This window comes from Heterocephalus glaber, unplaced genomic scaffold (genome assembly GCF_053883595.1).
Source record: "Heterocephalus glaber isolate CG9 unplaced genomic scaffold, H.glaber_assembly_v1.0 deba00001444, whole genome shotgun sequence".
Classification (NCBI taxonomy): domain Eukaryota; kingdom Metazoa; phylum Chordata; class Mammalia; order Rodentia; family Bathyergidae; genus Heterocephalus; species Heterocephalus glaber.
In genome coordinates this window covers 20809452-20832276 of record NW_028258297.1, presented here as the reverse complement: position 1 = coordinate 20832276, position 22825 = coordinate 20809452, and the positions used below count along the sequence as shown (strand labels likewise).

The 22825-nt window shown below is 34.9% G+C and overlaps 1 long non-coding RNA gene across 3 annotated transcripts in view; it reads right to left on the bottom strand.

The window, feature by feature from the left end:
* Positions 1-594: 594 nt before the first annotated feature.
* Positions 595-22825, bottom strand: part of LOC101711282 (uncharacterized) — an 82805-nt gene continuing 60574 nt past the window's right edge. For all 3 annotated transcript variants that reach the window (XR_015452330.1, XR_205305.3, XR_015452329.1), the window contains one exon: positions 595-22825. This exon is cut by the window's right edge and continues 13662 nt beyond it. This is a non-coding gene — a long non-coding RNA (uncharacterized LOC101711282).

Below are 22825 nucleotides of genomic sequence, written 5' to 3'. Positions count from 1 at the left end.
TGGAAGGATGAATGTGTTTTGAAATTAGATAGAGGTATTGTTTGCACATCTCTAAGAATATACCAAATGTTATGGCTTATATCTAGTTGTTTCCCTAAGCTTCATGGGATCAGAGATGGGGCTTTTCAGAGATGGGTGGATCTAGGATGTATGACGTTGAGATCAAAGATGTGATGTTGGGGTTGATTCATGGTGTGATTCTCAGTTTAATGGAGCCCAACCTGGGTGTGAGTCCTATCTACCCTAAGCTTGGGTAGCCCAGATAGGATATAAGAGACAGAAATAAGGTCACCACCAGTTCCTTGCTGCGTCTTTGCCACTTTGCTGCTTTGTTGCCTTCTGCTGTGCTGCTCTTCCTGTGGAATCAGCCAACTATGGATTGAAATCTCCACAAACTGTGAGTTACAATAAACCTTTTCTCCTTTAACTTTGAGTGTCAGGTATTTTATCTCAGCAATGTGAAAAGTAAGTAACCAAATGCCACTGAATTGTTCATTAAGAATTTATTGAAATTTTTATATAAAAAAATAAAAGAAAAAAAGAAAAAAGAAAATTTTATATCAATAATTTATTTTTATCTAAATACAAGGAAGGTAAAGGACAAAAATCAAATACATTTTCAGATTAAGGAAACTAAGGTCTAAAAAGTTTTCCTTTGTTCTAAAGGTAAAAGATCTCTTGGTATTGTAGTGGGAAGAGGCCAGATTGTACTGTGCTGAGGAATGAGTGGGAGGAAGTGGAGGTATTAAACGCTGAATGTGTGAGGACATTTGGCTGTGAAGGGTAGGAGGAAGGTAAATTTCTATTTGATCAATGTGTTTTTCAGGGAAAACATTTTCCTAAGCCAAGGCAACTTTAATATGTTTAACTGTTCACAGAAATGAGAAGGTAGAAAATGAGAGGTAGAGTTATAGGTCTAGCTTCCTTGCCACAGAAATAGGGGCTGTAAATTGATAAGGTGAGTAGAGATAAACTAGATTTCCCATTGAACTCATTTTTTCTATAGGATATGAAAGTAGAAGCCATCTTCTGAAGAGAGGCTTGGGTGGCCCTTCAAGGGAGTGAAAGAAGTTTCAGAGTATCTTTGTTGTAATGAGGAATGAAGCTAACCTGAAAATGGTATGTTGAGACCTCTGGGGTTAGAATGTGGAGTTTTGTGGCACTATGTATGCCTTCTTTTGAAGCGCTCATCTTCTTGGAGCAAGTGCATGTAATATGACCAATCCAAATGACCTTTGCGTGAGTTCCACCTATTTGAGGGACAGCAGAAAACAGTTAACAACTAGAGGCAAATCACCCTGTTTCTAATAACAAAATCTTTGCCTAGCTGTTTCAAAAATGCAGAAATGACCAGCATTTACACATTGTTTTCATTTTGCAATTTCATATGCATTATGCCCTTGATTGCCAATATAACAAAATGGGCTTTTTACTAATATTTCCATTTGATGAGTGAGAGAATAAAAAATCAGAGAGGTTAAAATGTGTTACAGTCCACATAGTCTTTCTGACTTTAAAGATTGTGCTCTGGAACATGCACATTAAGCATTAAGATCTATATTTGATTGGATGACTAGAGTTGGAATTTACCAGAATATAAGCTAGAGAAACAAAGACAACACCTAGATGGCAAATAAAAGAGAAAATGGAGGTTTCTATGAAATCTGACAACACACTTAGATGAAATATATAAAATGTATATTATATTTTAAAAGAAATCAATCCTTGGTTCATAGCTCAAAATAGCACATGTTTTTTCATGGTGTAGCAGAGGATGCACTGGTATTATATCAAGGAACATTTAGTGACGAAAAGTAACTGAATGCAATATATTTACCGACAAGAGTGCCAAGGCTTTTTAAGGCACAGAATTGATTTACTTCTTTCAAAACCAAACTGACAGCAAAAGGGGAAAAAAATCACATGATTCAAGGAAGATATCTGAGGATTTAAAAGTAGCAAACACAAATCCATTAGTTTTAAAATGGGTCAAAAGACAAACTAGAAAATCTGTTGACTAGTAAGTGAATCAGTGGATTCAACATCTATTACTGTATAGGAAAAATACAGGATTTAGTGTAAAGGAGATGGTAGGAGAAAAGCTTTCAGAAAGGAAGTAGCATAAGAGTTTATGAATCTATACTTGACCAAGTTCAGAGATTTTTTATTACTCTATTCACCAGTAAATTATGGGTTTTAGCATCTTATATTCAGGAGACATGCATAATTTATTTATTAGTCATTTTTAGAGTATTTGTAAAACTGTTCCAATAAGTTACTTATCATTGGAGAGTAAATATGGCAGGATCTTGTTTGCTCATCTCTTTCCCTGAGTGTCTCAGAATAGCTCGGATAACATACCCAGCTAGACCTACAGGAGGTGAAACTATACCTTCCTTGCTCTTATTGTTTTGTGGAGATTCTACCCTTAAGTTTTGAATTAATAGAACTATGAGCCTTGAGCAGCTAGCTGCTTATGTAACACCTTTCAGAATAGGTTGGTTATATTCGATTACCAAAATATTTCACCAAATTCCTATTTACTATGATGGAAAGGAAATGGGTACAAGCTTAGAAGGGATTCCAGAATGGCTGAGTCACTCCTGGGTATGAGAAGATGGAGGGATAACTAATACTGAGCCCAAATTTATATCACATCAGCTCAACCTTCATAATTTGCTAAATGCAGGATATTTTGTTTGCTCCAGTGCCATATCAATACCACTAATTCCTAAGCCATGAAAAGTCAGGAAAATCTTGCAAAAATGGTGTATTAGTTGTCTAAAGTTGAAGTAAAAAGCTCTTTTTACTTCTAAGCCTTTTACTTAGCTGTGCATTTATTTATACAAATGTACCAAAAAAATGCTAGAGTTGGTAGAGTTCTATTCAATAATTTTCCCTTGGTTGCATTTTAATATTACTACTATTTTTCTCATTGGTTCTTTGACAGACTCTGTAATTAGAGTTTCATTACCTTACAACATTCAAAAGCAGTATTTTTCAAAGTGTGCCGAGACTTTCAAAGTGTGCTTGTTAAAATGATCCTGTCCTAGTCCTATCCTAGATTTTCTAAATCAGAAGCTTTAGGAATACAGCACTGAAATCTGTATGCTTAACAAGATCCCTGGGTGACTTTTTAAAACATTAAGTGTAATATCTATAAAGAAAAGTGCATCTTTCACAACCACATATTGTGCTGAATTTTCATGATCTGAATAAATTCTAGTAACTCGCACCTTGATTAAGAAAGAGTATGACAAGACCCTTTTAAGTGACCCTTATTTTTTACTGTTCTCACCAAGTACAATCACTACCGAATTTCTAAAATTATAGATAAGCTCCACCTGTTTTGGTCATTTATATGAGTTGAATCAAACAAACACTATATACTTGTTTGTGACTCTTTTCTTTTGTTTGATATCATGATTGTGAAAAATGATTCATATTGTTGTTTGTTGTTGTAGACTGGTCTTTCCTAAGGTTGAATAATTATTTTTGTGAATATACCATGAATTACAAATCCACTCAATTGTTGATGGACCCTTGGCTGATTTCCAGTTAGAGATTATTTTAAATGGTGCCCCTAAGAACATTCTAGTGCATGTTGGGAATGTCAAGTTCAAACTCGGACTAGCCAATGTTGAGCATACAAGAAAGACTTTATTCAAAGTCACAATGAGGTACAAAGATCAGATGCAGTCTGAACTGTACTCTGCAGTAAGCATGAGTGGGTGGGAGAGTTATCAAGTGCTGGGATAGGTGTTTTTTAGACTTTTGTGTTTGCTAATTCACCACACCCAATTATCTGTAGTTTGGAAACAGGTACCCATTGAAGTTATCCTCCTTCTTCTCCCACAAAGACTGGGAGATAGATTTCCCATTCAATTGAATATTGATTTTATTTCAAAAGGTTGGCTCCAGATCCTTGAGGAAGCTGATTCTGTGTTGTGAAACTGGCAAGTGACATTTAAAAAATTTACTTCACAAACTGTAAGAAAAAATTTTTTACAAGAATTACAAGTTTTCTAAAGCAGAGGCTTTAAGGAAAGTGAAATCAGCAGCCTAGAGTAAGGTCTAAGAAGAATCCTATCTACCAACTCCCCATGGTAAATGGAAATCATTATATACTGTAAACATGTATTAATAAAAATAAAAATTAAATAAACAAGATGAGTCAAGCAGAGGGAAATATTAAAGTCCTCGTGGTCAATTATATATTTATGTGGAGAAGCTGGCCATGGTGGTGTATACTTATAATCCAGAACTCCAGGGCTGGAGATAAAGCTCAGTGTGAAGACCTAGGGTTCAATCCCCAGTACCACACACACACGCGTGCACACAGATGCGCATACAAAGGAAATTCTGCATCAGCATTAGGGGATATGATTCCATTTTCCACAGATGTTCTGCTAATTTAGTTATATTCCTTCTACCAGTGTAGGAAAGTTCTATTGGGTACACATCTTCATCAAAACTTAGCATTTTCCTTTTATTCTATTTTAATCATTCTTGTGGATAGAAGTGGCATTTCATTGTATCCATCTATTTCTATTTTATTACATGACTTTTAGTAGCTATGGGCTTTGAATTTTGTGCATGGCCTTTTATCACCCTTTGAGGCATTTTTGTGAGTTTTTCCCTTATAAATATTAATATGGTGAAGTATTTATATAGAATATCTAATACTGGGCCATCCTTTCATTCCCAAATTATTTGTATTAAAATATTTTACTTAACCATTGAATTACATTTGGTGATATCTCATTGTGGAATATTTCATTGATATTCCTGTGAGATTATTCCATAATTTTTTTTAATCATTATAGTCACTTATTTGCAAGCCTTTCTTGAAGAGGAGACGAAGCTAATCTTCTATGTATTGTTCCAATTTGAACTGAAGTGAACACATGCCCACTAAGGATTTTTTTTGTTATTGGTGATTGAACCCAATTGAACCCAGGGCCTCCCAGGGAGCTACATCCCGAGCCCCTTTTCTTTTAATCTAAAACAGAATCTTGTCTAAATGGCCTAGATTGAGCTGGACCTTGCAACCCTCCTGCCTCAGCCTGCAGAGTGCTAGGATTATAAGCATATTTAATTGCGGAGTGTAAATTGTTCACTATACTTGATTGTAATTGTCTTTTTTCCTCCTCTTCTTTTTCTTTCTGTTTCTCTTGCTTCTTGAGGTAGTTAATTGACTGATGGTAACTTGAGTAGGACCGCCCCCCTAATTTGAGTCAGCATGGTTTTCTGAACGATGTAAAAGGAGAACAGGAGGGGTTGGATTTCAGCTAATCTTCTTTGAAAGAACTTCGTTGTAGCTACTGTTCTTTGGAAGAGTTTCGGCGGTTTTTCTTCGAAGGAGCTTGGGCTGCTTTCTTTCTTGAAGGAAGCTTCAATCTTTGTCTTCATCTTGGACGTCATCTTGGACATTGTTTCCTGGCTTCCAGGGAGAAGCCAGCTGCTATCCTATCACTCAACTCCTATCCTTCAGCCTTTTGGCGCAGACACGTCCACTTCTGGCACTGGCCTTCAGGCTTTTCCAGCACTGGCCCTCGGGCCTTTCCAGCGAGGGTCCTTCCGTCTCCCATGTCGGATCCTTAGGCCACCTGAGAGGAACTTGCGCTGGACCTTGCGGCGGGCTCCAAGCCCTCCCATGGGTCCTTCAGGTCTCCAGCACGCAGACAGACATCTTGGACTCGTCTATGTCTGACTCTAGTAAGCAATGACTAATACACTTCTTCCTTCTTCTTGACCCGCTTCCTAGTTTTTACTGTTGTTTCTTTATTTCTTTTATATCTTAATTTTTTCATTGATTATTTACTTCATTTTATGGAATGTTTTGAAGCCTTTCAGGCTTATTGCAGATATCCGGTAAATATCAAATGAATGAAGAGTTGATAGAATAAATTTATTCTGTAATTTCAAGGGAGTTTATTTCTTTGGAGGTTTGTAATTTTTTTTCTTGTGAACTTGGCAGAGGTCTGTGGAAGTTCAGTATAAACTGGAAGGGAAAATGCTCAATTCTGACAGGAATTTAGGGGGTTCAATAACCCCCCTCAAACAGTATTGTGTTAATTTCCTAGGCTGTGTGCGTAACTTCACATAGATAGTATATATATTTGTACTTCAAACAAATTAGAAACATTGGTGAGACAATTTAATAGTTTAATACAATTAATTATTTACCATTTATCACAGTGGTATGATATGAGGCAGCTAAATTTCTATTCATTTCTTGTTGTAGAAAAGTGTTAACATATTGGCATTTTGCATCAGCTGAGGAGATACAAAAAGAGATGGTATAAATCATTTAAATGGCCAGGATATGGCCAGAGAGATGAAATGTAAGGAAATCCAAGGAAAAGTAACTTCTCAGAAGCTAAAAAGAAGCTTGAGTATGAATGGTAAACAGAGACAAATGCCACAGAGACTCAGATTCTGTAAGGACAGAAAATTATTTCCTTTGAAATATGAAGATTGTTGACCACTAGTGACTTTAGCAAAATTTGCTGTACCTGTTGAAATGGAGGTCAGACTGATTTGGGTTAGAAACTGAAAGCAGAGTAAAGAGCAGAGGCCATGAGTAAGAATTACACTCCAGAAAAACTTGGCACCAGAGGAAAGGAGATAAGTTGCAAAGTACCTAAAAGCAGTTACAGGAGTATGAGGAGGTTTTACTTAGCATGGAAGGGAGGAGGTCATGTTTCTAATTCTGAAGGTGAAGAGACAACAGAAAGAGAATAAAGCTTACCAACAGGGAGATGGATGGAATCACTGATGAAGAGACCTACCTGCCCTGGCAGTGGAGTCTAGAAATAACTTGAAAGGTTGTTCAAGAATTATCAAGGCATATAAAAGCCATAATTTTAATGTTTCCACAGCTGTGGCCAAATCCATTATGTGCTTACCCAAAAGCCATGCTACCTCTACTTACTTCATCTGTAAGCCTTTATTAGAGTGGCAATGTAGCCCACTCTAGGAGGTCATTCAAGCCATTACTGACTTAAATTGGTAATGAGAACTTCAAGATATTTATTGAAGTACTTATTTTCTTAACTTTTCTTACAGTTTGGTCTAGGAAGTGGGAAGTTCCCTAGGGGCCATCTGTGTTAAGTTTGTCAATTACTGGGAAAAAGAAAGAACTTAACAGAAAGATCCCTTTTCTACCACCCTGACTTCTGGCTTTGAATACTGTTGTTTTATGCTTGACTCACAGAACCCATTCTGAGACTGTAAGGTAAGGGTATAAAGATAAAACTTCAACAAGAATAGGACGGAAGAATGTCCTCTAAATCCTAAATATTTGCTAAACCAGTGAACAGTGCCTGAGTGTCCGTTAGTATTTCTCTGTTCATGCAAACTTTCCTTTCAGCAGTGATTCTCTAGATCCTTAGGATTACCCAGTTGATATGAAAGTGTATCATATACTGAGTAGTATCTCTATTTCAATTGATCCTAGGTCTCAAAACGTTTTAAAAACTGTCTGAAAATATCCTCCGTTTCACTATGATATTTCCATTTTAGTCAAGTAATGAAATTATAGCAAAAATTAGTCATTAGGAACTTTCATTAGGGAAAGTGCTTTGTTTTGCTTCCCATTACTTGTATAACTGAGATCCAATAAATAGCTATGCAATAAATCAATAAAATATAACTCACCTAATTCCTTTTATGGGAGAGGTAGTCTAAAATGTTTTAACTTTTCAAGGTGAATAGATTCTTCCTCTTTAAAAAATGTTATTATGTGCTATTTTCATCAATTTTGTAAAATTTTTTTCTTTTATTATAATTGAGGTATTTATTGCTTCTGTTAATATGATGCATGAAACAATTTCCAGCTAATTGGATATAAGCAGAAATAATCTACATCATTTCCAGATGCTATTGTCTAGTAGGGAATGTCCCACTGTCCTGTCTTAGAACCTGGAACATGGAGGGTGAGCCTGCACATGTGGGCTAGAGAAACAGTCGAGGGGATCTGGATTCTGCAGAACCTTACTAGAGCATTTTTACTTATTTGCCTTTTTTTCCCCCCTTAACTGACCTCACACAATATCCAGCCATTACAGAAGCTTTCTCTAATCTCAACTGCTGTTCATTGAAAAGGATGAGAAAGTATGGTGAAATCCTGACAATCCGAATATTTCCCTTAATTACACTGTGTAAACCTGGAAATAACTAGGTCATCCTGAATCTGATATGACTGTGTTTGTCCACTCCCTCACAGAAATGGAAGTTTCCACTAGAACTAAATTCAGTTTGATGAGCAAGATTTTTGCATATCTGCATATTTTCTGCATAGTTGTGACTGAGGATTCTAAACTAGATTACTATATGAAATATGAAAGATGATTTATTAATGTCTACTGTTTTAGCATTGTGTTTTAAACGTGGGGACTGATAGGAGGAAGTGAGACCTCTGGCCCATGGAGAGTACTAGTGATTGAAAACAAGTGGAACTGTGTAACTAGCATTCAGTTAGGAAACTATTAGCCAGAAAAAAATGTGAATAAAAGGTGGATTAATTCTAGAAGAATTAGAAACATCTTGTAAATTTAACGATTTCAAATACTTGTGATTACATTGTTGTTGGTTGAGAAAACAAAGCTGAAATCCTAAGTGTCACACTTTTATTAGGGATATTAAATAGAAAAAGTTCAAAAGCTTCCATATTTGGAGACTACCTTGGGGCTCTTTGGAATAAACAATTTCTATTGCGATTTTGACATTCACATTTGTCTTCATTGCTGTGTGTTTTTAAAAGCAAACAACCATGTTTTAATACAATACACGAATATCATGACAAATGCAAACTTCCTTAGAAGTGCGACTAAGCACAATACTGTAAACAAACTGCTTTAATACCATTTTTGGGTTCTATTGGCAGCTATATTAAAATGGAGGTTCCTTTGTAGGAAGATCTTGACAGAGATCAGATTCAAGAATACTAAAACACAGCATTGCAAGAAAATTTCTCCCTTGTCTATCTGCCCTTGGAGCTCTGATCGAGATTTTTCTGGGCACGGCCGAAGAAACACTGCTTCAGTGTCACCTGCCAATTTTAAGCCAGTACCAGCTCCCTAAGCATTACAGTCTCTTAGCTATTGTATAATGTTTATGAAGGATCTAGAGGTGATTATACCCACTTAACTTTTCCCCTGTTTATTTTAAATAGGAGCTGGATAAAGGAGGAAAGGGAATCTGAATGTTGCACAAATGTAACGATAAGAGAAATAACATGCACAGATTGTGACAATCCACTTGGACAAAAATCCAAACTAATTTTGTTCTATTTCTTCTAAGCCATCTGAGAGCCTTTCTGCATTTACCCATATAGACTAAATTATACTGGGATTGAGTTTATGGAGAGATAGCAGCACATATGTAGATGATAGCACAGACAGATATTTATGAAAAACTGGGTTTCTATAAAAAAATGAAAAGGAAAGTTGGTGGGTATTTTGAGGTATATTAGTTAATGTTTAAAAATGGAAACTTTAAAGAATATGCCACATACTCAAACATGCCGCTTTTGCTCAAAAAAGAGAGAAACAAGTTTTCCATTATAGATGGTTGTCAAATGTTGGCTTGGCTGGTACAGACTTTTATCTTCCCAGATGCATGAATCACCTCTACAGTATGTCTCTTTTGTTTGCATACTGGGATTCAGTGCCTGCCTGGGGGCGGGGGGAATGTGTGGAGAAAAACCTGTTACTTTGTTACCCTACGACCAGATTGTTTCAAGTCTGTGTGTGCATATTTTATTTCAGAGTCTTTCCTTAAATCTTGGCTTTCTTTCTTTTTTGCATATTTCTGCCCATCCTAAAAGAATAAACCTTGTTTTGAACCAAAAATAAATTGCATGTTATTAATAAATTAAATTTTCTAAATCCCTTCTGTTTATTCTGAAAATTGCTGGGATGAGATAGAAAATACACTGGCCTCCTGTGTCCCACTTCCAGAAAATCTAGCCTTTTCTTTATAAAACTATAATTTCCAAAATGCACTTGCATTTGTCAGTATAAGATTATGTCCGACTTCTTGGGCTTGCAATCTGTATCTATATTTACATACAGGCAGTTTATGTTATTTATAATTTGTACATGTATGGTGTACATACATTTACCAAGAATCTAGGCATTGATGGGAACATTATTTTTGTTAAATTCTTTTAAAGTTGGCACCAATATCACTGTTTCAGATATGGAAACAAACTTGGAGAAGTCAAAAAGAATTTGTCCTCACAGATAGCTTTGTCGCTTCACTACTGAACACATGCAGACAACCTGGTGTATAGAGGGAGGCCAGCCTGGGTTCCGCTGGGAAGTAGAGCCGTAGTTGAATCCAGAACTGTCAGGCAAACCCATGGTCTTTAAATTAAGCTAAATGGTCTTTTTTACTCACCCCAAATGGAAAAGAAATGTTTTAAAATGTTGTTTGATGGGACTGAGTCTCATCATAGGAAATATGTTTCATTACTTTTTGGGTTTTCTTTCTTATTATTTTGACAATTTAGACTTGGCCATCCATGCTGTAATCTTTCTGTTAAAATTTTTGTAGTTAAAAATTATATGTTCACTACAGAAAATTTGGAAGATACATAAATGTACAAAAAGTTCTGGCATTAAGCCACAGTCATTCTGGAATTCTTGCCCGATATACTTGTAGACTTTTCACAATGCATTGTGTCTGTATGCACATGCTTTTTTAGTTCTGGAAAAACTTTAGTTTTGGAAATTGTGTTTCCACAATTTCAATTCAATGTTCAAATTGTAAGAGTTGAAATCTCTCATGTCGCTATTGTAAAATGGCAATTATTTCGAAATAATGTATCATTATAAGATTGTACTTAATTTTTTGTAGCCAATCTTTTATTGTTTGGAATTTTAAGTCCAATTTTTCTGTTTTACAAATATTTCTCTGAATATGTCACAGTCTCCAACAGCAATATTTGCAAGTTTCTGTTTGCATACTTATACAAGTGTTGGATTGTTACAATTATGAAGTAATTTGCAAATTAGGTCGGCAAATGTTTTATTTTAATTTTAACTTTTATGTCTTGGTTGATTGAATCTCTTGCTCTTCCGTTCATGTGGTGATGTTTATTCATTCTTTTAAGTATGCAAATTATGAGATTACTTGCAGAGAACATTCTGTGCAGTGAAGTACATATTTGGTTCCAGCCCACACAAAACTTACAGGTTCTCAAGCCTAATGAACGGAGGACATAACAAACAAATGATTTTTTAATTGCAAATTTTTCTAAGTTCTCTGAAAAAAAGTCAACAGGATGCCAATATAGGAAAGAAAAACTTTCTTCTTATAAACAATGTAGTTTACATTTGACTAGTCAAAATATATGCATATACAAAAGTAAAAATATATTAAAGGAAACACCATGAAAGTAGCTCTCCTTAATCTATTCCAAATTTGATCTCAAAGGAAATCAATATTCATGTATTTCCTCTATGTATTTATAGAAATATTGTTTGCATGCATGTACACAAGATTTTTTAAAAAAGAGAAGACTCACCACTCCTCGTAACATTTTCGTTTCAGAAATATCCTTTTCAGTACATGTACAACTGCCTCATTCTTTGTAATGGTTACATGTATTTCAGAAAGGTTTCCCTATATGGTGCAATTTAAGATACCGCTAAAAATATTTCCTTTGAGTTGGTAGATGTGTTTGATTTCAATTATGCAGTCGTACCTTAAGTTATATTTTTTGTATTTATCAGGTTACTTTTATTCTTTCATATTTTATGTTCTTTGTAATTTTTATTTATTCTAATAGTTTATGCAGTATATTTATTGTAAATTTATGTGCAATTATAGTTCATGAATATTTTTTTAAAATACTGATGATTGTCTTACTAATAAACGAATGAAATTAATAAATTTATAAATAGGTTTTCTCTTCTACAATTCCATTTTAGCTGACTATATTTTTTTTACTTCAATGTAATGACATATACATACACAGTTATTTTATTGCTTATGAATTATATATTTTGCTTTTAGCTATAAAATATCTATGAATTTCTTTGTAATTATTACTATTACATAATTTCTTTGTGATTCTTTACCAGGTAATTTTTCTTAGTTTACTTTGTATGTGTTTATTAATTTTAATGTGTATTTTGTATATATCTGACAAATACATAATTTTTGATACTTGTATATATTGTAGAATAGCAAAATAGAGCTGTTTAACATATACTGTACATCATAAATTTATAATTTTTGTGGTGAAAATGATATCTATTCTGTAGCAATGTCCAGGTATACTATATATTTACTCCAACACCCATGTTGCACAGCAGATCTCTTATTTCTCTAGCATAACTGAAAGTTTGTGTCCTTTGACTAACATCTCACCAGTGTCCCCACTCCCTGAGATTCTGGTACCCACAATTAACTCACCATTTCTCTGAGTTTGATTCATATTATATGTATGAGTGAGAAAATGTGGTATTAGTCTTTCTGTGGCTATAAGGTGAACATGACATGTAAATGAATTTCATGTTTAGGTTTGGGGCTCATCAAGATACTTCATTATGTATATGCAAATATTCCAAAATTTGAAAATAACCCTTTAAATTCAAGACACTTCTGGTTCCAAGCATTTCAGAAAAGTGCTACTGCACCTTCAATTTCTCGTGATGCAGTCTAGTTCAGATTGACTTTGATTTGAGAATTTTGAGCCTTCCTCTATAGTATTTTGATATTTTTATCTTTCTCTATAATTGAAAAGTTCTTTGCTTTTATTTCTTGAAACATTTTGTTCCTTTGTCAGTGTCTTCACCTTCTTGAACTCCTGGTGTTTGAATATTTAATCTTTTGATGCAATCCATTAATTCCCCCAATTTGTCATATATGTATATATATGCGTGCACGTGTGTGTGTTTGATGAGTCATTGGAAAATTAATGTTCTTTGGTGGTATAATGTCTTTTTGGTTTTTCATGTTATTCGTTGACTTACCTTGATGTTCTGTGCATTTGGGGAGCTGTTTTCTCTCTTCTGTGCTCCAGTATAGTTTTTTTGTGGAAAGACCTTATCCCAAGAGGAATGAATGGGTGACTGCCCTGGCTAGGTAGGGTGCAGTGGTCCAAGTCCCAATGCAGGCATGGTTGTGAGATCTCTGTCCATCTACTTCTATTTATCTGTCCAGTTGAGGTTACAGTTTCTGGGGATTGCAAGATTCCTCAAGAGGCGATACTGTGGATATTCCCAGTTCAACAAAGATTATTTTGGACTTTGGTATCCATGGCTGCTAAAATCTGCCCAATTTCTTTTCCTCCCACCCACCAATTATGCTGTAATACAGGGAATCCCTTTTAACATTGGTTCTGCTTTGCCAGCTTGCTTGCTGTGATGGTAGGACTAGTTTCTGATGTGTGGTGCCTTTATACCAGCTACTAATGTCATTGTTACCCAGGACACAGACACCACACTGTTGCATTGGTAATGTGAGGTAGAGACACTTGTTAAACATTCAGGGAGCTAAGAACAGGTGTGGATACTCACCATGGTTTATGATAGGGTCACAGAAGGGCCTCACTATATAAAAAGCCTGAGCTAGTGCCTAGAGTATGGGCATATACAGTGAAAGCTTGGCTTAGAGGCCTGGAGTACAAAGTAGCTTATTTTCCTATGGTGATGGCTTTGGTGCCTGATCTCCTACATAGCAGGGTCTGCAGGCTATCTGGAGTATCGGCACTCCTATGGCTGGAGGATGCACAGGACTGGGAGAGGTGATGGCTTCTCTTTGGAGTCACCTTAACACTCAACAGCGGCTGCCTTCTGTGGGTGGGGTGTGCAGCTATATCTCCATCTTTGGGGATCCGTGGAAGGAATGGAAGTTTGTGCCTCAGTGCCTCACCAGAAGATCCTGATGTCCTTCATGGAGGAGATGTTTGGGATCACCATTTTCCACCATGTGGCTGATATTTGTAGAGGTGGCCTTTTGTCCTTGTTCCTAGCCATGTCCTGGTCTCTGTCATTTTCTGATCTTATCAGAGGTCTGTGTTAATATTTGGTTTTTATTCCACTTGATTCCTGTAGCTCCTTAAATGAATACTTGAGCCCTCTCTGAGTATTTTGGGTTGTGAGTAGTACATATATTTGTGTGTGTGTGTGTGTGTGTGTGTGTGTGTGGCTGATATTGCCTACTCTGCTCTCTAGTTAATTACATGCTTTCATTTTTCTTTGTAAATTTAGTTGTATATTTAAATATAATCAGTGTCTTACATTAAACTTTTGGTGTTTTTTTTCCCCTCATTTCAGCAACAGTAATAGCAACAACAGAAAGAATGGTGATTAGGCTTGCCTTGAAGTTATAGATTAATTTGAAAAGAATAACAATTATTTTCAGATTTCAGATCCATAACCACCATATATCTCAGCATTTATTTAGACTTTTAATTTCTTCCATCAATATTTTATAGTTTCAGTGTCCCAGCACTACTCCTATTTGTTAAATTTATTCATCAGTACTTTGTGTTTCTCTATGTAAATTAAATTACATATAATTGTAAGTTTCATTATCTACTCTCTTCTTGCTGCTATGTGGAAAGGTATTTGATTTTAATATTAAATGGTTACCTGTGACCTTGCTAAATATTAACACTGGAGCCAAAATATTTTTAAAATCTTCTTTTTTGAAATGGGAAACGGGGTTGGGGAAAACAGCCACAGGGAAAAGCAGAGAGTAGGGGAAATGGGGATTAAAATCAGAACATATATATGTGTAATTTCTCCAAATTGTAATTATTATGCATCACTAGCATATATCATAAAAATAAATATCCCTTTTAAAAGAAAAAAATTTAAAAATATTTTAAAGTCATCTATAGAGAATCATAATATACACAAACGTAGATATTTTATTTTAATTGGTATGCCTTTTAGTTTTTCTTGCTTTCTTGGTTAATTTAGGTGTGATGGACAAATTTCTTTAAAAACATCCTATCAAACTCACATGAAAAGAATTTAAATGCCCACATATTTCTGTATCAGTTCCAAAATTAAAATCATATATATACATACACATATACACATACACATACCTACATATATATAAAATATATATATATTTATATTTGGCCAGGACCTCCAGTACAATGTTGACTAAAAAAGTTGAGAGCAGACATCTTTTCTTTGTTTCTGATCTCAGGAATATTGCATTCAGTCTTACACAAAGTATCATGTTAGTGGTAGGTTTGGTCCTGATGTCTTTTATCAAAATAAGTTTTCTTCTATTTTTAATGCAGAGCGATTTTTCTTATTATTAATCAACATTAAATATTTAATTATTTTTTCTTTATCTGTTTAGGTAATTTTTTTCAGGCTGTTCATATGGTGACTTGCATTGACTACATTGATTATAGTTTTTCAGAAAAACAAAACTGATACAAGATATATTAAGAAAGATATATGCGAAGGGATTTCACAGAGGAATTTGCTTTCTTAATTATACATGCTGAAACATCCTAGAACAGGCAGTATGCATGATGGAGAACCAGGAGAGATACTGCTGTGACTTAGTCCAAGTTCAAAGGCCTTAGAGTCAGGGAAGCTGAAGCCAGAGATTCAAGAGCTGGAGGTGAAAGGAAAGTCATGGATATAAATCCCAGAGTGAAAAGGCTGGTGTTCTGATGCCCAAAGGCAGGAGAAAAATGACATCTGAGCTCCAGAGGACAGAGATTAAGAATTCATCTTATTAATTTATTTTTACTTCTTCCATCCAGTGTTCCCAGCTGCTGAGATGGTGCCCACGCATACTGTGGACAAATCTTACTCAGTCCACTAATTCACATGCCAGTTTCCATTGGAAACACTCTCAGAGACACATCTGATGAAGCCCAGTCATGCTAATCAAAGTAAAACCCATCTAGGTTTTCTTTTCAGTTCATATGGGATGAGCTCACTGGCTACAGAAACATTGTAAATAAATAATGCTTTAATAGCGATATGATTGTGGTGGTCAAGCTTCATTTTGTCAGAGTTATTGGCTTGTGAGCTACCCAGGCAATTAGTAAAACACTACTGGGTGTGTCTAGGCATGTCTAGATGGGTCATGAAGGGCATGACTTTGGGATTTGCATATAGTTCATGGTCCTTTCCTCTGGTGCTGTTCCCCTGCTCTGTTCCTCAGGAGCCATCAACTAAGCATCTTTGCTTTTCCAGGCTCTTCCACCGTGATGTTTCTGCCTTGGAGCGAGCTAACCATGGACTGAATCCCCTGCAGACATGAGCCCCATACATTTCTCTTCTTTAAGTCTGTGTGTCTAATGTTGTGTCTCAGCAACTAGAAACCTGGGTGATACACCGATGATGACTTGAGCCAGTTAATTTGGCAGTCAAAGTCAGCTATCACCACTGATTTTCAAATGATGAAATTTCATTACATTCCTAAATATCACTTGTTCATGATGTATTGTGCTTTTCTATATAGCTAGCTTTGATTTCATATGTTAAAATTCTCTGGGTCTATGTTCATAAGGGATATTGCTTTCATTGTTTTTTGCAATGTGTTCACCTGGTTGTTGTAAAAGGTTAATATTGTCCTCATAGACTGAGTCCTGAAATCTTTTATTCTCTATATTTTGGAAAGATTTTTAAGAATTTGTACTATTCCTTAATGAATTGTTAAGTCACCAGGTAAGCCTTACTGGCATAGACTTTTTTGATGTATGAAACACATTTTAACTACAAATTCAATTTCTTTAATACAGAACTATTTGGATTATCTAGTTCTTTTGAAGTTAATTTGCTAATTGGTATATCAGTGATTTTGTTCATTTCACCGAAGTTATCAAATTTATTGGCAAAAATGTATTAGTGGTATTCTATATTTTATTAATATCAAATTGTAGTGATATCCCTCATTAATTCTTGACAATTGAAATTTTGGGCTATTCTCTTTTTTCTGACTATATCTAGACAGATTGAGCAACATTCCTAACATTTTATATAACTGATACTTATTTTATTGATTTCTATTAGTTTTCTGATTTTTCACTAAATTCCTCTTTTATCTTGTCTGCTTATGTAAAATTAATTTTATTCATTTTTTTCTATTAAGTTGAAAGTTTTGATTAGTATTGTTAGATTTTGCTTATTTATTTATGGATATAAATTTTCCTCTGAATGTCAGTTTATCTGCATTTCACACCTGCACTTGTGAGGCAGGCATGATGCCACTGAGCTACATCCCCAGCTGAAATATTGAATTTTAATGTTATTTAAAATATTCTCTAATTTATTTGTCTTCCTTGATCCATGAATTATTTTGAATAAAGTAGTTTAATTTTACAATAATTAAGAATATTCTAAATTTAAACAAAAATTAATCTGAAGTTTAATTTCTTTATGTTCAGGTAATTAAATTTGTTTTGCTTTAGCTCTTTTAAATTATGTGACATTTGATTTTAAGTTCAGTAAATAATTTACCCTGGTGAATATTATTAAGTACTTGGAAAGAGTGGTAGAATGCTTTCTATTTACCAATTACATCAAGTGGGTTGAAACTATTGATTAAATATGTTATGTTCTTACAGATTTTATTTCTATTTGTTCTATAAATTATTGAGCTTGGACTATAGAAGTCTATTTTTTTGGTTTAGTTTTGTTGTATTTTACTTTGAATCTAAAAGATTAAGTGTATTTTTAAGGTGTTTTGACTAATCAGCCTTTATACCATTATACTGTGCCCTTTGCCTGTGGTGACGTCTGTTCAGAACTCCATTTTTTCTCAAATAAAGCTACCTCAGCTTCTGACTGGTATTATCATAATATAACTACTTTAATGATTTATATTCTATTTGCTTTTAAATTTAGTCTTTTTGTGGCCAGTATATGAGATGTGATACAAAGTATGATAAATGTATACATTTTAAAAAATTTATTATATAAAAGGCCATTAGTCACTCTCAAAATTCTCCTCTTGCTCTTTGAACACACTTATCCTATCATTCTTCCCACTTTATGAAACAGTTCTAGAAGTGCTCTTTCATGAATGCATTTACAGGTGTGATGAAAACTATGGTAAATGTTACTGCCAAGTACCATCTCATGATAGAAAGCCAGAGTCGTAAAGATATTATTGTGCATCCTCATCCACTTTACTCACCATACCTGGCACCACACAACTCTGGCTCTTTGCCAAAGTCTAAGTGTCCAGGAAAGTTAGCTGTTTTGAATCAGGACATCAAGGGAGCCAGGACAGAGCAAGTAAAGTCTTCCAGAACTGCTTCAGAAAGTGGCAAAAATGATGGGATAAGTGTGCTCAAAACAAGGAGTTTTTTTGAGTGGAATTAATGGCAATGTGTTTTTTAATATAATATATTTTTTAAAAAAATTAAACATTCACTTTGTTTTGATCATATATTATATAGTGTGATACTTGTCTGCAGTTTATAATTTTTGTATCTATTTACATTTAATATAGTTGTTAATATCTTCACATACCTTGTTCTTGCTATATATGATTTCTACAATTTTTCACTTTGATTTTTTTCTATTCTGTTGTTTAATTTTGAAGTAAATATTTTTATGGTTCTGTTTTATCGCCAGTATTGATTTACTAGTTATACCTCATATTTTAAAGTAGTTGCTTTGGGATTTACAGAATACATCTTCATTTTTTAAATTAATTTTATTGGTACATTTAAGTATACAATATAATGACATTCATCATTGGAAATTTGCACCTTTACATAATCTCTCTTGGTTATTTTTTCCCCATTCCCTGCCCTCCCTTCAACCCCTCCACCCTTCCCTATTTACGAAGACTTTGTTTCCATTTTTTCATTTTCTCATATTAATTCTCTTCCCTTCTTTCCTTTCCCCTACCCCTCCAACTTTCTCTTCCCCTTTGTCCCTTTTCTTATTTCATATTATCTATTACACCTTTTAGTCCTTATTTACACTTTCAGTTACTCACAGTAGAGAAATTATTTGGTATTTACATGTGTGTCCTGTTTATTTCACTTAAGAGTATTGCCTCTATGTGCATCCATTTAGCTATAAATGTCTCTAGTTTCTTATTCTTTATGGCTGAGTAGTACTCCATTTTATTAAAAAACCACATTTTCTTTATCCAGTCTCCAGTTGATGGGCAATTGGGTTGCTTCCAAGTTTTAGCTATCATGAATTGTGCTGCTATGAATATGGGTTCACATAAATCACTGTAGTATGATTCTTTTAATTCTTTGGGGAAGATACCCAGCAGGGGAATAGCTAGGTCAAATGGGACTTCCAGTCCTAGTTCTTTGAGGAATCTCCATACTGATTTCCACAGTGCTTGCACCAGTCTACACTCCCACCAGCAGTGGAGAAGTGTTCCTCTTTCCTCACAGCCCTGCCAGCATTTCTTATTGGTTGATTTCATGATAGCAGCCATTCTTTCTGGGTTGAGGTGGAATCTCAGTGTTGTTTTCATTTGCATCTCTAGAATGACCAGTGATGTTTAACATTTTTTCGTATGTTTATTTGCTGCTTTTACTTGTCTGAGAAATGTCTGTTCATTTCAGATGCCCATTTTTGGATTGGGTCTTGAAATTTGGGAGGTCTGATTTTTTTTAAGTTCTTGAATATTCTAGATAGTAGCCCTTTGTCTGGGGGACAGCTGGTGAAAAATTTTTCACACATTGTGGCTTGTCTCTTTACACTGTTGGTCGTTTCTCTTGCTGTCCAGAAGCTTTTTAATAAGAAGATCCCACTTGTTGACTGTTTATGCTAGTTTACGGGCAACTGAGGTTCTCTTCAAAAAAACTTTTCCTTTTTTTTTTGCTACTGGGGAACAAACTGGGGACCTTGCACTTGCTATGCAGGTGGCAGAATCCCCAGCCCCATAAAATCTTTTCCTACACAAATGTCTTCAAGAGTTCTCCCTAACCTCTCTTCCAGTCTGTTTAGTGTTTCTGTTTTAATATTTAGATCTTTAATTTTAGTTTAGTGATGGTGAGAGATATAGGTCTAGTTGTAGTCTTTGGCAAGTTGAAACCCAATTTTTCCAGCACCATTTATTAAAGAGGCTATCTTTCCTCCAGTGAGGGTGTTTGGCTCCTTTGTTGAAGATGAGATGGCTGAGTGTGTATGGAGTTGTTCCTGCATCTTCTAATCTGTTCCACTGGTCCTCAAGTCTGTTTCTTTGCTAGTACCATGCTGTTTTTATCATAGTAGCTTTGTAGTATAGTTTCAAGTTCTGGATTGTAATACCCCCTACCCTGTCTTTATTGCCTAGTATTGCTTTTGCTATGCTAGGTCTCTTCTTGTTCCAAATGAATTTTTGGATTGTTTTATCCAGGTCTGTGAAATATGGTGCTGGAATTTCAACTGGGATTGCATTGAATCTATATAGCAGTTTTGGAAGTATGGCCATTTTCATTATGTTAATTCTTCCTATCCAGGAGCAAGGTATGTCTTTCCATTTTCTGATATCTTCTTCAATCTCCTTTTTCAGAGTGCTATAGTTTTCAGAGAAGAGGTCTTTGATTTCTTTTGTTAGGTTGATTCCTAAGTATTTCATTTTTTTGGATGCTATTGTGAAAGGAATTGTTTGCCCCATTTCTCTCTCAGTCTGTTGTTCATGTAGAGGAAAGCTATTGATTTTTTTGTGTTGATCTTGTATCCAGCTACTATATTGAATTTGATTATTAAGTCTAGAAGACTTTTCGTAGAGTTCTTGGGGTCTTCTATATAGCGTATCATGTCATCTGCAAATAATGACAGTTTGACTTCTTTTTTTCCTATCTTTATTCTTTTATTTCTTTCTCTTGTTTTCTTGCTATGGCTAATATTTCCAAAACTCTATTGAACAAGAGTGGTGATAGTGGACATCCTTGTCTTGTTCCTGATTTTAGTGTGAAGGATTTCAATTTTTGACCATTTAGTATGATATTGCTGTTGGGTTTTCATAGATGGGTTTTATCAGATTGAGGTAGAGACCATCTATTCCAGTTTTTGGAGAGTTTTTATCATAAATGCATGTTGGATTTTGTCATATGCTTTTTCTGCATATATTGAGATGATGATATGATTTTTGTCCTTGCCTCTATTAATACAGTATATTACATTGATTGATTTGCATATGTTGAACAATTCCTGCATCTCTGGGATGAGTCCCACTTGGTCAAGGTGTATGATCTTCTTGATGATCTTCTATATTCTATTTGCCAGTATCTTATTAAGGATTTTTGCATCTATGTTCATTAGTGAGATTGGCCTATAGTTCTCTTTTTCAGTTGGATCTTTCTCTGCTTTGGGGATCAAGGTGATCTTGCTTCCACGAATGAATTTGGGAGTATTGCTTTCCTTTTAATTTCACTGAAGAGTTTAAACAGGAGTGGCAGTAGTTCCTCTCCAAATGTCTTGTAGACTGCAGCAGTGAAGCCAACAGGACCAAGGGTTTTCTTAGTTGGTAAGTTTTTAATTACATTTTCAATTTCATTGATTGATATTGGGTCATTTAGAATTTTTAGGTCATCTTTGTTCAACTTGGTAATTCACATGTATCTAGGAATCTGTCCATTTCTTCTGTGTTTTCCATCTAATTGGCATATAGGTTCTCAAAGTAGGTATTGATAATCCTCTGGATTTCTGCTGAGTCCATTGTAATTTCATCCTTTTCATTCCTAATTGCATGGATTTGGGCCTTTTCTTTCCTGTTTTTGATAAGGTTGGCTAAGGGTTTGTCAATTTTGTTGATTCTTTCGAAGAACCAACTCTTTGCTTGATTTTTTTGTATTGTTCTCTTAGTCTCCATTATACTGATTTCTGCCCTGGTCTTTATAATTTCCTCCCTTGTATGAGCTTTGGGTTTGTCCTGCTCTTCTTTTTCTAGAAGCTTGAGGTTCAGCATTAGGTTGTTTAATTGATCTCGCTCTGTTTTCCTAATGTTAGTATTCCCTGCTATGAATTTCCCTCATAAGACTGCTTTCCTTGTGTCCCGTAGATTCTGATATGTTGTATTGGCATTCTCATTTACCTGTAGAAACTGCCAGATTTCTTCAATTTCCTCTGTAACCCACTGGTTATTCAGAAGTGTGTTGTTCAATTTTCATATGTTAATGAAATTCTTGTGGTTTCATTTGCTATTGATCTCCAATTTCATTGCATTATGGTCTGACAATATACAGGGGATAATTTCAATTCCTTTGCACTTAAACATGTTGTATGAATGAGTATGTGGTCTATTTTGGAGAACAACCCATGTGTACCTGAAAAGAATGTGTATTCTGATTTTGTGGGGTGAAACACTCTGTAAACATCTGTTAAGTTCATTTGTTCAAGAGTTTGAGTTCTAGTATTTCATTATTTTTTGTCTAGTTGATTTATCTATTTGTGACATTTGGGTATTGAGGTCCCCCACTACTATTGTATTAGTGCTTGTATGATTTTTCATGTGTATTAGTATTTGTTTCATATAATTGGGCCCATTAGTATTTGGTGCATATATATTAATGATTGTCATCTCTTCCTCTTGGATTGTTCCCTTTACAAGGCCATAGTGTCCTTATTTGTCTCTCTTAATCAGCATTGGTTTGAAATCCACTGGATCTGCAAAGAGGATAGCTACTTCTGATTTTTTGGGGGGGGTTCCTGTCACATGGAGTATTGTTTTCCACCCTTTAACTTTCAGTCTATGAGTTTCTTTTTGAATTAAGTGTGTTTCTTGTATGCAGCATATTGTTGGATCTTGCTTCTTAACCCATTCTACCTATTCCTTTTGATTAACATTGATGGTTATAACTGATACATATTAACTTATCCTTCTCATGACTTTTTCTTTTTGTTGGATTCACCCCTTTGTG